Below are 16541 nucleotides of genomic sequence, written 5' to 3' on the forward strand. Positions count from 1 at the left end.
CAAATGAGGCGATCTCTCCCTTTATGTTTCTGTGTTAGTCTCACAGTCTATTAACAAATGAAAGCTTTATGTTGTTCTCCCTTTCTGTAGCTGCTATACTATCCCTGATTTGCCATCGTACTCCCTTTACACACTTTTACCGGACCCTGCCTGAAACACGGAAAGTCCTGAAGCCATTCCTGCCCTTTTGACAGTCGAGTGTCTGTGATAGTTTGGAAGATACTTCAACCAACGTAAGAATCACGCCAGCAGCATTGAATGTTTGTATTGCTACTTTTCAGAACTGTATGAAGTCAGCAATCTTCCGCCAATTCTTCAATTTCCGGATAACCAGGCATATGATTATTTGAATTTATGACATATTTGTCATTGTAAAAAGGCTTTATTTGAAAACTCCGCTGAATGTGTCATTAGACGCGGGTGTTATCTGCACAGATGGCCAGTTAATGTAAACACATATGTCATTACATTCCTCAGCACTTCTCTGAATTTCCTCGGTGTCACTGTAGAGATGCAAGTATTGGTGCACATGCTGAGTGTTTGCAAAATGAACCCAAATTGCTGTAGGATGTATACCGGGGAACACAAATATCTGTCTTGATAAAATTAGTTTTGTGCTTGCCATTTCAGGGAACGGGCTACAGAGAGCATCCAAAATAATATGATATTAGCTGATATAGAAAACAACAAAATAATCGATTTTCTGCGGTTTTCCGCCTCGGCATCTTTCTGATTGTCGCTGCTGTGCCGAAGCCTTCTGCGGACTCTATTTGCCACAATGATAAGTCTTACGGTTAACCCGTTAAATACCAGGATTAAGCCGATTGGTAGCAATGGTTTTAAAATACTCCCCAGTAATGCGTATCCTCTCCACACGGGTGAAGTAGCGTATTCACGTGTGCGGGTGCACCGCCACGGCGTGTTGTCAATGATGACGTAAGGTTCAAGGGCAAGGTAAATCGGGACACATTTTCCGCAGCTCAGTATAACCACGGTCACGATAACCACCGTTGCTCTTCACTCCGTGCAGTATCGTTCCCGCAGCTTTTGGCAACATCCTGCGATGAAGCGATCGAAGGTAAAACTGACCGTAAACCAAATAGAACAGTCGGTCTTTACAACCCGAAATATAAGTGTCAGAGCGCATACAGGAGTGATGAGAAGGGATGTGGAATAAATGTAGATATTGTTGGTCTGTTCCACTAAAGCAACAACGACATCAACCATCAGATCCGCTGTTGCCATTCCAACCAGGTAACGGGTGATGCATTTGGAGATTCCGCATTTACCCCGAGAAAGGTTCACAATCGTCGTTAGGTTAACTGCAAGAAATTTGGAAACAAAATAGAAATATGGTCAGCTCCCTGAATGCCCCGATTCTACCGATGCTATGGAGGGTATGGTCTGTTTGGAAGTGGAAAGCGAAAACCCAGTGTGTGCGGTCTCCGTCGCTGCGCTCCGGCTGGAGGACAATGACGGATGTGAGTGTCCGTGGATTGGCGACCTTCCCACAGCTTAGAGCGAGGAATCCGAGTTCCACGACTCAAGTCCTGGCGAGCAGTTGATCACTCCTGTAAGCAACACCATTTCCATTATTACAGGTGAAATAGCTGAAGGGATTGTTTGTAGCGGTGACAAAGTGGATTCAAGGAGATATAAAGCACGAGTTCCCATTTACTGACTTACAGAAGAACAGCCCTACATGTCGAAAATAGACTGGACCGTCATTTAAATAAGCTGCCAAGTTGTTATAAGGTCGAAGTGTCTGCACTGATAGAGACTCGGACCTAGAAAAGCAGAGCCCAACGTCACTTCAGAAAGCCAAACGAGGTGAAATTATGAAACAGTGACAATATTGGCACCAACTTAATTGACAAAAGAAGAAACACTGTGATTGAAGTATGGAAGATAGAAGTAAAACCATTAGATGCCTGTTTCCTCCTTTCCTGAAACACGTTACAGCCGATGGCAGCATTTGTGCTCAGTAACAGTGTGGATACCGCAGCAGAGTGACAGCAAGACTACGGTACCGTACGTAAAGTAACCAACTCCGGCATCTTACCGGGGACACCAACCGCTATAAGTGTGGGAGAGTAAACGGCTGCGAGGCAGTAAATCGTCGAATATCCCATATTCCGTCAGAAGCAGCGTTCAGTTGTACGGAACGTTTCAGCTGCTCAGATGGACTGCTGATCGGTTTAGCAGACTTTTATTGCGGTGAGAGCAATTCCACTGAGGCAATTAGCGTCAGAGACATTAGTGAAAAACTGCATAAACACTTACGTTAAACCACTTTTACGCACTGTTCCCGTGTCTTGAATTTGACTCCTCAAGGGATATTGCAATCTATTTACTTTAAAACAAAATATGATGCAAATTTTCCATGTTACTTTCCATTATACCTGGCTTCAGCTATTTAAATAGTATATGTTCATATCTGTGCTGCTTTTAAAGTAGGCATTTATATTGAAGTCGATTTATTTTGTAACACTTCACGGAGAACATTCGCTTCTGAAATTGAGGGAAGAAGTTTGTTCTGGCAAGTGAACTGGAGAACACTTCTTTATTAAAGGGGAACATTCGTTCATTCTTCTCTTTCATTCGTTCCATTCATTCCGGGCGCTTTGATTGTTGGAAATCATAGTGACAGCTGACATATGTCACAATAAAATACACTGCACATATTCCTCCAAACACTTTAAAAGATCCACAGCGATATTCCAGAGATCTGTGATCAAAAAGGGAACGCGTCCTCGGGAGATAAGCGAGGGCTGCAGTCGGTTTGAAGAGCAATGTTTTCCAGCGCACACATGGGCCGTTTGGCAGGAACCCGACCACTTCCAGTCAATGGCTTGACCACCCCATACCCTTGACGTGCGATGCAGTCTATTTAACTTTAAAGTTATTCTCAAAACTGCCACAATTCTACCGCTATTTCTCCATCCATTCTCTGTTCGAACAAAAGTAGGAAGGGAAATCTGTGAACTATCCCAGGCTGTTCTATTATTTGCCATTAAGTTTTCTTTCTTTTCTCCTGATTTACTTTCAAGTATATTGCCTTTCGAGCGTCACTATAAATATGTGCAGAACAGCGGATGGGTTCCAGCTCACCTTTCAATCACACTTCTTCCTGCTCCTGCAGTGCAACACTCCGTCCCTGTTGTGGTTCTCGTACCGATGAGCGGCCCTCCGCTTACTGGAGAGAGTCTCATCACTCTCTTTCCATTGTGGAACTCTAACAAATGTGCCGCCCTCGGTTGACTCGAGAGTGTCACCTCTGCCTTCAAGTTCATCCTTCCAAAGTGACTCACTCCGTAAAGTTCCGGTTTGAACTCCCTCTGCAACTTCGCAGCGCTGCTCTGCGTCCTGTTTTAATCTGTGGCTACATTCTCTACTATCCATAATTCCACGAACTTCCACATCAATGCAAATACAATAACCCACCGTTTCACTTCCTTGTTCACATCATCTTAAAGCACAAAAATCCGGGGGCTCAGAGCAAATCTCTGCAGGACTCGACTGGCACCAGAATCCAGAGAGAAAACGGTCCATCCCAACTATCCTCTGCATCACAGAATTAAAGCAGGCCTGTGAGACATTATCTGCCACTCTCAAAGCCATACTAATTCTCCAAAATCAAGTAATGCTTCTCCAAATTCTCGTAAATCCTGTTTCTAAGAATGTTCTCTGATAATCTGCCCATCACTGATGTAGGACTCACCGCTTCCCGCAGTCTCCCAGGGTTTCTCCCTACCACACAAACTGACTTATCTATCCTAAAGTTTTTATTTTTCAGAAGTTCCAGTGCATCCTCTCTTTTAACCTCAATATGTCGTCGTACATCGGCCCGTTTAACGCTCTCCTCACAAATGTCCGTCTGACTGGAGAATACTGAACTTGGCGGGCAGGATTAAGGAAAACGCCAAGCAATTCTACAGGTATGTGAAGTGCTATGGTGTTAGGCAGCAAGGAATATAGAATTTTAGTCAGTATTATACAAACAAACATATAACATTTATTAAACCCTGCTCAGCGATAGTGAAAAATAAACAAACGACTAACTTAAACGGAAGTCAGCAGCTATACGGCAATTTAACCAACCATCAAACTCTGGAATACTTCTTAAAGTGGTAAATGCGAACACGGTCTTAAAATTGAAAATTCGAAAGTCCAAGAGTTTACACAGTCAATTAGGAGAGACTTTCCTGAAGTAAAGATCTCCTCGAAGACCTGACGTTACTGCTGGTCGCAGTAGGAACCTGCCTTATCCATAGGATTCACGACGACAGAAATAAAACGGGTTCAAGGAACTGACCTTTTCCTCTGGAGAATAGACACCACACAACCTTCTTTCTTTTAGAACCATAGAAAACCATAGAAAAACTACAGCACAGGGTCAGGCCTTTTGGCCCTTATTGGGTATGCCGAACCATTTTCTGCCTAGTCCCACTGACCTGCACACGGACCATATCCTTTCATACACCTCCCATCCATGTATCTGTCCAATTTATTCCTAAATGTTAAGAAAGAACCCGCATTTACCACCTCGTCTGGCAGCTCATTCCATACTCCCACCACTCTCTGTGTGAAGATGCCCCCCCAATGTTCCCTTTAAACTTCCCCCCCTCACCCTTAACCCATGTCCTCCGTTTTTTTTCTCCCCTTGCCTCAGTGGAAAAAGCCTGCTTGCATTCACTCTTATCTATACCCATCATAATTTTATATACTTCTATCAAATCTCCCCTCATTCTTCTACGCTCCAGGGAATAAAGTCCTAACCTATTCAATCTTTCTCTGTAACTGAGTTTCTCAAGTCCCGGCAACATCCTTGTAAACCTTCTCTGCATTCTTTCAACCTTATTTATATCCTTCCTGTAATTTGGTGACCAAAACTGAACACGATATTCCAGATTCGGCCTCACCAATGCCTTATACAACCTCATCATAACATTTCAGCTCTTATACTCAATACTTTGATTAATAAAGGCCAATGTACCAAAAGCTCTCTTTACGACCCTATCTACCTGTGACGCCACTTTTAGGGAATTTTGTATCTGTATTCCCCGATCCCTCTGTTCTACTGCACTCCTCAGTGCCTTACTATTAACCCTGTATATTCTACCTTTGTTTGTCCTTCCAACGTGCAATACCCCACACTTGTTTGTTTTAAACTCCATCTGCCATTTTTCCAGCTGGTCCAAGTCCTTCTGCACGTTCTGAAAAACCTTCCTCACTGTCTACTACACCTCCAATCTTTGTATCATCGGCAAATTTGCTGATCCAATTTCCCACATTACCATCCAGATCATTGATATAGATAACAAATAACAATGGACCCAACACTGATCCCTGTGGCACACCACTAGTCACAGGTCTCCACTCGGAGAAGCAATTCTCTACTACCACTCTGAGGCTTCTTCCGTTGGGCCAATGTCTAATCCAATTTACCAGCTCTTCATGTATACCTAGCGACTGCATTTTCCTAACTAATCTCCCATGCGGGACCTTGACAAAGGCCTTACTGAGGTCCATGTAGACAATATCCACTGCCTTCCCTTCATCCACTTTCCTGGTAATCTCCTGAAAAACTCCAATAGATTGTTCAAACATGACTACCAAGCACAAAGCCATGTTGACGCTCCCTAATAAGTCCCTGTCTATCCAAATGCTTGTAGATTCTGTCTCTTAGTACTCCCTCCAATAACTTACCTACTACCGATGTTAAACTTACCCACCTATAATTTCGCGGATTACTTTTTGATCCTTTTTAAAACAACGGAAGAACATGAGCGACTCCCCAATCCTCCGGCACCTCACCTGTAGACAGCGACATTTTAAATATTTCTGCCAGGGACCATGCAATTTCAACACTAGTCTCCTTCAAGGTCCGAGGGAACACCCTGTCAGGTCCTGGGGATTTATCCATTTTAATTTTCCTTAAGACAACAAGCACCTCCTCCTTTTCAATCTGTACAGTTTCCATGATGTCACTCCTTGTTTCCCTTAGTTCCAGAGACTTCATGCCCGTTTCCTTAGTAAATACAGACGTAAAAAAAAAGCTATTTAAGATCTCCCCCATTTCCTTTGGTTCCGCACATAGCCAACCACTCTGATCTTCAAGAGGACCAATTTTATCCCTAACAATCCTTTTACTCTTAATATACCTGTAAAAGCACTTTGGATTATCCTTCACTTTCACTGCCAAGGCAACCTCATGTCTTCTTTTAGCCCTCCTGGTTTCTTTCTTAAGTATTTTCTTGCACTTATGCTCCTCAAGCACCTTATTTACTCCCTATTTCCTATACATGTCAAACAACTCCCTCTTCTTCTTTATCAGAGTTGCAATATCCCTTGAGAACCAAGGTTCCTTATTCCTATTCACTTTGCCTTTAATCCTGACAGGAACATACAAGCTCTGCACTCTTAAAATTTCCCCTTTGAAGGCTTCCCACCTACCAATCACATCTTTGCCAGAGAACAACCTGTCCCAATCCATGCTTTTTAGATCCTTTCTCATTTCTTCAAATTTGGCCTTCTTCCAGTTCAGAACCTCAACCCTAGGACCAGATCTATCCTTGTCCATGATCAAATTGAAACTAATGGTGTTATGATCACTGGAACCAAAGTGCTCCCCTACACAGACTTCTGTCACTTGTCCTAACTCATTTCCTAACAGGAGATCCAATATTGCATCCCCTCTAGTTGGTCCCTCTATATATTGATTTAGAAAACTTTCCTGAACATATTTTACAAACTCCAAACCATCTAGACCCCTAACAGTATGGCAGTCCCAATCAATGTATGGAAAATTAAAATCCCCTACCACCACAACTTTATGTTTCCTGCAGTTGCCTGCTATCTGTCTGCAGATTTGCTCTTCCAAGTCTCGTTGACTATTGGGTGGTCTGAAATACAATCCCACTAATGTGGCCATACCTTTCCTGTTTCTCAGCTCCACCCATAAGGACTCAGTAGACAAGCCCTCTAATCTGTCCTGCCTGAGCACTGCTGTAATATTTTCCCTAACAAGCAATGCTACTCCCCCACCTTTCATTCCTCTGCCTCAATCACATCTGAAACATTGGAACCCTGGAATATTAAGCTGCCAGTCCTGCCCCTCCTGTAGCCAAGTTTCACTAATTGCTACAACATCATAATTCCATGTGTCAATCCACATCCTCAACTCAACCGCCTTCCCCGCAATACTCCTAGCATTGAAATATATACACCTCAGAAGATTTTTACAACCACTCACAACCTTTCTATCAGCGGATTTGCTTAAACTTTCAACATCATTTATTTTCACCCCATCCACACTGTGAGCTCTGGCACTCTGGTTCCCATCCCCCCTGCAAATCTAGTTTAAAGCCTCCCCAATAGCACTAACAAACCTCCCTGAAACGATATTGGTCCCCCTGTAGTTCAAGTGTAACCCGTCTCTCTTGTGCAGGTCCCACCTGCCCCAGAAGAGGTCCCAATGATCCTGCAATCTGAAACCCTGCCCCCTACACCAGTTCCTCAGCCACTTGTTCCTCCTCCAGAGCATCTTATTCCTACCCTCACTGGTACCTGGCACAGGTAGCAATCCTGAGATTACCACCCTTGAGGTCCTGCTTTTCAACTTCCTACCAAGCTCTCTATACTCACTCTCCAGGACCTCCTCACTCTTTCTTGCTATGTCATTGGTACCAATGTGCATCACGACATCTGGCTGATCACTCTCCCATTTCAGAATGTCATGCAATCGATCACAGACATCCTTGACCCTGGCACCTGGGAGGCAACAAACCATCCTGGATTCTCTGTCACGACCACAGAACCTCCTATCTGCACCTCTAACTATCGAGTCCCCTATCACTACCGCTCTCCTCTTTCCCCCCCTCCCTTCTGCACTGTAGAGCCAGACTCAGTGCCAGAGATCCAGCTGCTGCAGCTAGTCCCAGGTAAGTCAGCCCCCCCCTAACAGTATCCAATGCGGTATACTTGTTGTTGAGGGGAATGGCCACAGGGGAACGCTGCTCTGCCTGCCCTTTCCCCTTCCCTCGCCTGACAGTGACCCAATTTCCTGTCCTCTGCTCCTTTGGCGTAACTACCTCCCTGTAGCTACGATCTATAATATCCGCATTCTCCCGAATGATCCGCAGGTCATCGATCTCCCTCGGTATCTATTTCAGGCACCTTAAAACTATGCCCCTCGTGTTCATTATTTCAGCCCTGGGAAAAAAACCTCTGGCTATCCACACGGTCAATGCCCCTCATCATCCTATACACCTAAAAAAGGCTCTAAACATAAACAAAGAAATTATACATTGCTTTGAGGATTTGTTAGAAGTATACACAATTATGAGGGTATAGATAGGGTAAATGCAAGCAACTTTTTCCACTGAGGTTGGGTGGGACGACAACCAGATGTCCTGGGTAAGTAGGGAAGGAGAAACTTAACAGGAACAAGTGGAAAAGTTCTTTACTGAAATGGGCGTTGGAGTGAGGAATGAGATGCCAGCACAAGTGGTGAATATAAGCTTGGTTTCACCATTTAAAAGAAGTTTGATAGGTACCTGGATGGTAGGGGTATGGAGGGCAATGGTCCCAGTGCAGGTAGTTGCATTAGACAGCTTAAATGTATTTTCAGCATTGACTAGATGGGCCAGATAACCTGTTTCCATACTGAACCATGTTTCTCTGTTTCTGTGACAGAGAAGCTGGCCAAACTTGTTCAGAAGGGAAAAGGTAGGAGTAACAATGGAGCAGCAATGGCTGGAGTTTCTGGGAGCAATTCGGGAGCTAAGTGATAGATACATCCCAAAGAAGTGAAAGCATTGGATGGGCAGGAGGAGACAACTGTGGCTGAAATGAGAAGCCAAAGCCAATATAAAGGCCAAAGAGAGGGCAAAATATAGAGCAAAAACTATTGAGAAGCTTTTAGAAACCAACAGCAGACGACTAAAAAAAAAGTCAGATGAGCTCGGGGGTGTAATTATGATATTGTAGTCGTTAATAAGTCTTGGTAGCACTCAAAATTCTGAGGCATTTAGAGGAACAAAATATCCCAGGCCTCAATATCTCTTGAAAACCAAAGTTCCCTGCACCAGTTACCTTTCAACTTTTATTTTTGGAGGCACATACAAACTCTACACACTCAAAATTTCACCTCTTAAGGCCTCCCACTTACTAAGTACTCCTTTGCCAGAAAACAGCCTGTCCCAACCCACACTTGTCAGATCGTTTCTGGTACCATCAAAATTGACCTTTCTCCAATTTAGAATCTCAACCCATGGTCCAGACCTCAGTTTTTTCATTTTTTTTTTACTTTGAATCTTATGGAATTATGATCACTAATTTCTGTCACCAGCCCTGGATCATTTCCTAACAGCTTATTGCACTCTTTTACGTCAGGAATTCTACGTACTAATTAAGGGCACATTTGTCAAACTCTACCCCATCTAGTCCTTTAACAGTACGGGAGTCTCAGTCAATATATGGAAACTTAAAATCACTTAATGAATTAAGCTTTGTTTCATGGCATGGTCTGCAAACTCTTCACAAATTTGTTCCTCTAAACCTTTCTGAATGTTGGGTGCAACCAAGTCCTAATAATGGCGACAATATCATAATTCCCTGTCCTCAGCTCATCTGGCTTTCCTACGATGTGATATATACAGCTCAGCACATTCATCGCACCATGCTCAGCCATTTGATTGCTGACTCTCTCTGTGTCCTGAACAACATCTGACTGGTGTCAAGAAAACAAATTCTCTCTGATTGTCACAACAACAAAGGAGCTGATTGTGGACAACAGGAGGAATGGAGACAGTCTAACCCCTACTGACATCAATGGATCTGGGGTTGAAAGGGTGAACAGCTTACAGTTCCTCAGCATAAACATCACCAAGGATCTCACATGGTCTGTACTTACCGGCTGTGTTGTGAAAAGAGCACAGCAGCAGCTCTTTCATATCAGTCGGTTGAAGAAGTCTGGGATGGGGCCCCAAATCCTAAGAACTTTCTACAGGGACACAATTGAGAGCATCCTGCCTGGTATGGGAACTGTACTTCCCTTAATCGCAGGAACCTGCAGAGAGTGGTGCGGACAGCCCAGCGCACCTGCAGATGTGAACCTCCCACTATTCAGGACATTTACAGCGACAGGTGTGTAAAAAGGGCCCAAAAGATATTGGCGACCCCATTCACCACAACCACAAACTGTTCCTGCTGCTACCATCCAGGAAACGGTACCACAGCAAAGGACCAACAGGCTCTGGGGCATCATCTTCTACCAGGCCATCAGACTGATTAATTCATGCTGATACAAATGCATTTCTATGTTATATTGACTGACAGATGTATAAACTATCTATTATAAATTACTATAAATTACACATTGCACATTTAGATGGAGATGTAACGTAAAGATTTCTACTCCTCGTGTATATGAAGGATGTATGTGATAAAGTCAATTCAATTCAATTCACCATCTCCACTCTCTGTTCTGTCATTCTGGCTCCCATTCTCCCTGCAACCTATTTTAACCACATCACCCCTCCCCCACACACTGGCACTAGCAAGCCTTACCACTAGGATATTAGTCCCCTCTTGTTCTGTTGCCCTAACTAGATAATCCCCCCAACAATTTGTAAAGAGGCCCACTTGTTGTTGTGGGGGTCGGCCACAAGAGTACTCTGTGATGGCTACTGAACCTCATTCCCCTTCCTGACTCTCACCCAGTTTCCTGTGTCCTGCACCTTAGGTGTAACTCACCTTTCTTCATGTCATGTCTATCAACCCCTCCATCTTCTGGATGATCCAGAATTCATCCATTTCAAGTTCCAGTTCCTTCAAGTGCAGGGTTACAAGCTGTAGCTGGATACACATCTTGTAGATAGGAGAGAAGGGCAGGAACGCAAGTCTAAAGTTCGAACTGATAAGGAAACAAGGGATCCCGAACCCATGTCTGGCATACCGAACCTGTTTGAGGACGATAACCGTGATGAGGAGTGGGCACCCACCGTACCCGTCCCCCCACCCCAGCTTACCAGGGGCTAAGTGCACCCAGTGCCCCTGAACCCCAATCCTCCCAGGACTCAGGTACGGTGGCCGCTCAGGTAAAACAGTGGCGGCAGGGGAGGGGAGGCACTCTACCCTGAGATCCAGAAAGGGAATACCGAGGATTATTCCGAGACAGGGAGGGAAGAATCCAATAAAACCCCAGAGTTAATGGCTCCACAAAGACTATTGCCGACCCGAATGCTGCCCAATCCACGAGCAGGAGGAGGGACAGCCCTCAGTGATTCCTGTGTACGCACCCTGGAAGCCTCAAGAAATGATAATGATCATGAATCAGGCCCCAGATAGAAAAGAAAAACCAGCACAGTTTGCTCAGTATGTCCGCAGTACTAAACAAATGTTTAATGCAACCCTGCAAGATTTATTCAGTCTCTGCTGCATGATTCTCTCAGCTGATGAGGGGTGGAAATGGAAGGCCAAATTGAAACACCACACCTATCAGGAGTTACAGACGGAACATCATAATGGGAATGAACAGACAGACCAGATTATTCAAGCCTTGGAAGGGCTCTCCAGCAACCTGTAAACATCATTAAAGTACTTGAATGCAAACCTGAGCCTGGAGAATTGGGACCAGAGTATTGGGAGCAAATTGTGGGCTGCTATGGCACTTTCTCAGGAGACCAAGCCTTTAATGATGGGAATTTGTCCCCCCCAGTTTAATGCCTTACTGCTCCAATGCTTACCAACTAAGTTAGCCAACATGATTAAAACAAGTAATATGGATTGGCCTGACTATGAACAAAATCGAATGCGATGAGCTTTGACATATTACTGGGACCCGGCTTTTGAATCCCGACGAACCCCGAAGGGAAGTAATATCAAAGGTGAATATGTTCAGCGGGAAGAACGACACAAGCAGGCTATATCTGGGGATCAGAAATGGGAACCAAAGCACGCAACGCATGTACTCACGTGCAGGTGGAATTCCAGGGGAACCAGTGTGATGTTTCATTTACAGCCACCACCAGACTGGGGTGTAATCTCGCAGGGGGAGACTTGCTATGTACCTTGGGAGTCGAGATTCTATGCTCAGACAAGGGTACGACCCTGGGACCAGTGAACAACTGGCAGTTTCCCCAGTTACCGACCCCCCCAGTGGTGGGCACTTAACCTGGACTCCACTGCATTTGAACCCCTTCTGCCAGCGGTTGACTCTCGTGTGACTCTGTGCTATGAGCCTACGGGGTGCTCAGCTGAGGAAAGCCAATATTATACACTCCTCGAGGGACAGAAGTTCCCAGTCACGGTGATTGGAGAGGTGAAAGGAAGAGAGGGCAGTGCATTTCTGGCCAAAGTTCCAGATTTCCTTTGGCGACAGACAGGACTGGTGGTTCCCCATACCACCGTTAGGGTTTGCCCTGGATTCAAGCCAAAGAGCCTAGGGTTCCTTGCCTACACCTTGATGAAACAAGCCTCCAACACAGAGGGAGACTGGCAAGACTTGCTGGTGGGCCAACTCCAATACTGGAAGGAGTCTGAGGTGAAGACGGGACATCTGGTAAGACATTCTTTTAATATTGACCGAACCCAAGATGTTGTTCCCCATCTCTGGGCAATTTGAAGCCATGAAGTCGGCCGTACCACTGCCCCACTGTCCGGATCACCGTGAAAGAAGGACAGACTCTCCCATCCCTTCTGCAATACCCACTCAAGCCCAAGGCAACATTGGGTTCTCTCCAGCTGACGTTCTCAGTCCTTTGGCAGGTTCACTTGTTGCTGTTCCCTCATCTTCAGCTGTGGTTCGCTTACAGTTATGGGCTTTTCCTCCAATAAACCTCTCACCGCAGGTCTAACTTTAACATGAAAGATAATGAAGCACGTTAACAATGCAAAGGAGAACAAAACAATTCTGTTCAATGTTCCTAAAAATAAAACTCACTGAAATTTAAGCATTGAAGACAAATGTAATGCTGTCAGTGAACAAATCTGTAAATATCGCTGACACGTCATAAAACCTGATAAGGGATAGGAAGGAGTCATCGTTCAGTCATGGTAAGACATGAGATGTAGGAGCAGAATTAGATGATTCGATCCATCGAGTCTGCTCCACCATTCAACCATGGCTGATTTTTATTCCAACACCATATTCTTGCCTTCCTCCTGTAACCCTGAAGCTACCTAGCAATCACAAATATATTAATCTCTGCCACAAATATACACAAATGACAGCCTCAACCACACTCTGTGGCAACAAATTCAACAAATAAGCCACCCTTTACTTAAGATATTCTCCTCAGATCAATTTTATGGGGAAGCTTCTTTATTCTGAGACTGTGCTCTCAGATCCCAGGCTCTCTGTCTAATGGAAACATCCTCTCCATGTCCACTGTATCCAGGCTTTTCAACATTTGGTAGGTTTACTTAAACAAGCACCACCCCCACCCCCACCATCTCTCTGAACTCCATTCAGCACAGGCCCAGAACCACTGACTAACAGACAGGTGACAGTGAGGGGGAATTTCCAAACATGGTTTGAACTCTGAACCCCTGGATCCAATTCTACCTTTCCAAACATTTAATCACAGCCTCTCCCTGTGAGGGATGGAATGTGACCTTACTCTCTCCTCAGATTAGCAATCATTGCTTCCAAAGGATCTCCAGAAACAAACATCTGATCCCAAACCAGAAATACTCACTCATAAATCCAAGCAGTTTGATCCCCAAATCCATTTTACCTTCGTGAAAATCTGTGATAGGGTCACGCAGCTGAACATGCCACTTACCAACCCCAGAATCCTCGCACATCGTCCCCACATTAGGAATTTCCCCACAACCAATGTCCAGCAACCTGAGACTTCTGAATCATTGTGGAAGGAGGAACATTCAGCCTCATCTACAGAAGTACTGACTTGGGTCAAATCCCAAATACTAACAGTTCCATATGCCTGGAGTCTGCATCCCAGGATTACAGCCCAAGCACCAATTTCCCCAGGACTCCCTTGTTGCCGGTAACATGCTGCAGTGTGTTGGCCATTCAGAGTTCAAAAACTAACACTCCTGCATCAACCTGTGGTAGAACGGGAACCTGATAATCGTCTGACTGGGCCAGATATTGGGCTGGAAAACCTGGGTGTGGGTCTCCAGCAGCTAAAATGAACACATTTTATCATTATCTTATTGTTAAATGAGATTTTGCCTAGCACAATTGGCCATTACATTTTCTGTAGGCTAACAGGATTAACAGGCTTTTCATTTCAAATTGAAATTAAGTGCTGGAAACTCGGTACATCAGATTGGGGGTGTGGAAAGAGTAAATGTGGAAAACTGAGTATCAGAACTGATGTTGCACGATCTGCAGAACACTTCCAGCATTTTCTCTTTTTACTTTAAATGACGCACAACTATTGACTGATCACAAGATGTTTGTGATGGCCTGAATAATGTTGAACAAATATAATGACCACATTCATTAATTTTCTCTTCATTCCAACACAGAGTTAACACAGTCAATGCTCACAACATCCTCCCCACCCCGCTATCAATCTGTTCCATCTGGTCCCAAGGCCACTAACTCTCAATGAGGGGAAGTGACCAGAGTGCTGTAAAAATGTGCACCACTCCCTGCAGATCTTGCGGCTGCTCCTGGCAACCGGGAAATTGCCTCTCCAAAAAAGACCAAAACAGGAAATAACAGACTCAACTTTAAATGTGGAGAGTCTTCTGTTATCAAAGATTAACATAGCGACCATTTGGTAACTTTGAAACTAAAATTGTGGTGACTGTCTTTATCCTTCCTCATTCTGCATTAAATAAATCCCCTGGTCATTCCAGGTAACAAACACAAATCACTCAGTGAGGCAAAACACTTCACAGTGAAGGCAACAGTAGAAGAGAGATTGTTGATTTATAATCATTGGTAGGATACAGGCTGGACAGAGGCTGAACAAGATGATTGATACATATCATTGAGGTGGTGGGATACAGGCTGGACAGAAGTTGAACGAGATGATTGATATACTGGCATATCATTGAGGTGGTGGGATACAGGCTGGACAGAGGTTGAACAACATGGGCAGGGGATGAGCAGATAGAACCAAATGGGAGAAGAGATCAAGGACGATCACTGATAGTCCTCCAGCAATATACAGATACTGAATTAACACTACATACTACCATGAATGAAAATGACAAAAACAGAACAACAGCAACTTTGGCATTTACCCTTCTCCCCTAACCAACTTTTATCAACACAGCATGGAAAGTATTCCAAGGTTCGGTGTGAAGGTCTCACAACCCGGACCCACCCCGGCAGGTTTTGTCCAGGAAGCGGGGTGAGACCGCGATTTCGGGAAAGTTAACGGGACTCACTGCCGAACATCGCTCGGGACCGACTCAATACTCACCGCATGGATCTTGTCGCTCTCGCTCCGCAGAAAATGATCCGTCCATCCGGCTGCCCGCCCGAGGGGGCGAGGACCCTCACCCGATCCGGATCCCGCAGACGATCAGCCGCTCCGGACAAAGACGGGAAAAAACATCGCCACCAGTCCCGGGACTGCGAGCATGCGCAATGTGTTTATTGCGTCATCAGAGAGGGGGCGGGGCCTCAGATACAAACCTGCAGATGCTGCCGATCTGCGATAAAACAGGATCACGTGACGGCACAGGGTCTCCCATGTGACCCGGTGACTGCCTGACCCAACGGCCACATTTCCCTCATTATTTCACATTCACAACTCTCCCCTCTCAACCGCATGTTTCTGCCGGATTTCCATCATGGAATTAATTTCCATCTTCTGCAGCCCCGTGTTGCCCCAACCAGTCACCTCCCACCCCTGTCACTGTTTCCACCTTCCCACCTCCCCCTCACCTGGATCCACCTCTCACTCCCCAGCTCTTGCCCCATCCCCACCCCTCACCTCTTTTCTCGGACTATTTCCCGTCCACTCTCAGTCCAGAGGGAGGGTCTCGGCCCGAAATGTTGACGGTCCATTTCCCTCCACAGATGCTGCCCGACCCACTGAGTTCCTCCGGCAGTTTGTTCTTTGGTCTGTATAACCCGTGTTAGTGTGGGGAGCGGGATTTTACACCATATTCCCGGTACAATCTCAACAAAACACAAATAATTGTCACTTTGCCCGGACCATTGGCCCCGCTTGCAGGGCAACAGTCTGCCGGTGTTTGCCCCCAATGTGGTGAATCGCCACCACCGTGGGCTCAGACATTTCCACAGATGAGCCCCTCCTGTCCCCACCGGGACAAACATCCTGTCCGCCCCGTCTCTCACCGTCTTCATCCTCTCCCTCCCCGGGGAACCGGCATCAAACCGACGGGCCGAGCGGTCTCCTCCTACCTCTCAGCGACACATCAGACTCCGGCCGCAGGAGACGCTTCACAAACGCCCCAACTTCCCTCGGAGGGAAATGGAAATAAATCAGAAAGCGGACATTTACTTTGGGATTTGTTCCGCTTTAATGAGGAGTTTGACACTTGTGCGAGCGACGGTGTGAGTGGGGGTAACGCCCTCTCGGCCG

At 45.4% G+C, this 16541-nt stretch overlaps 1 long non-coding RNA gene across 1 annotated transcript; it reads right to left on the bottom strand.

Moving 5' to 3' along the window:
* Nucleotides 1–362: 362 nt before the first annotated feature.
* LOC140207065 (uncharacterized) lies at nt 363–15793 on the bottom strand. The gene is made up of 2 exons (XR_011888480.1): nt 15411–15793; nt 363–1322 (listed from the first exon to the last, which is right to left on the bottom strand). It is a non-coding gene; the product is annotated as an uncharacterized lncRNA (long non-coding RNA).
* Between the last annotated feature and the right edge of the window lie 748 nt (nt 15794–16541).

This window comes from Mobula birostris, chromosome 13 (assembly GCF_030028105.1).
Source record: "Mobula birostris isolate sMobBir1 chromosome 13, sMobBir1.hap1, whole genome shotgun sequence".
In the NCBI taxonomy this organism is placed as follows: domain Eukaryota; kingdom Metazoa; phylum Chordata; class Chondrichthyes; order Myliobatiformes; family Myliobatidae; genus Mobula; species Mobula birostris.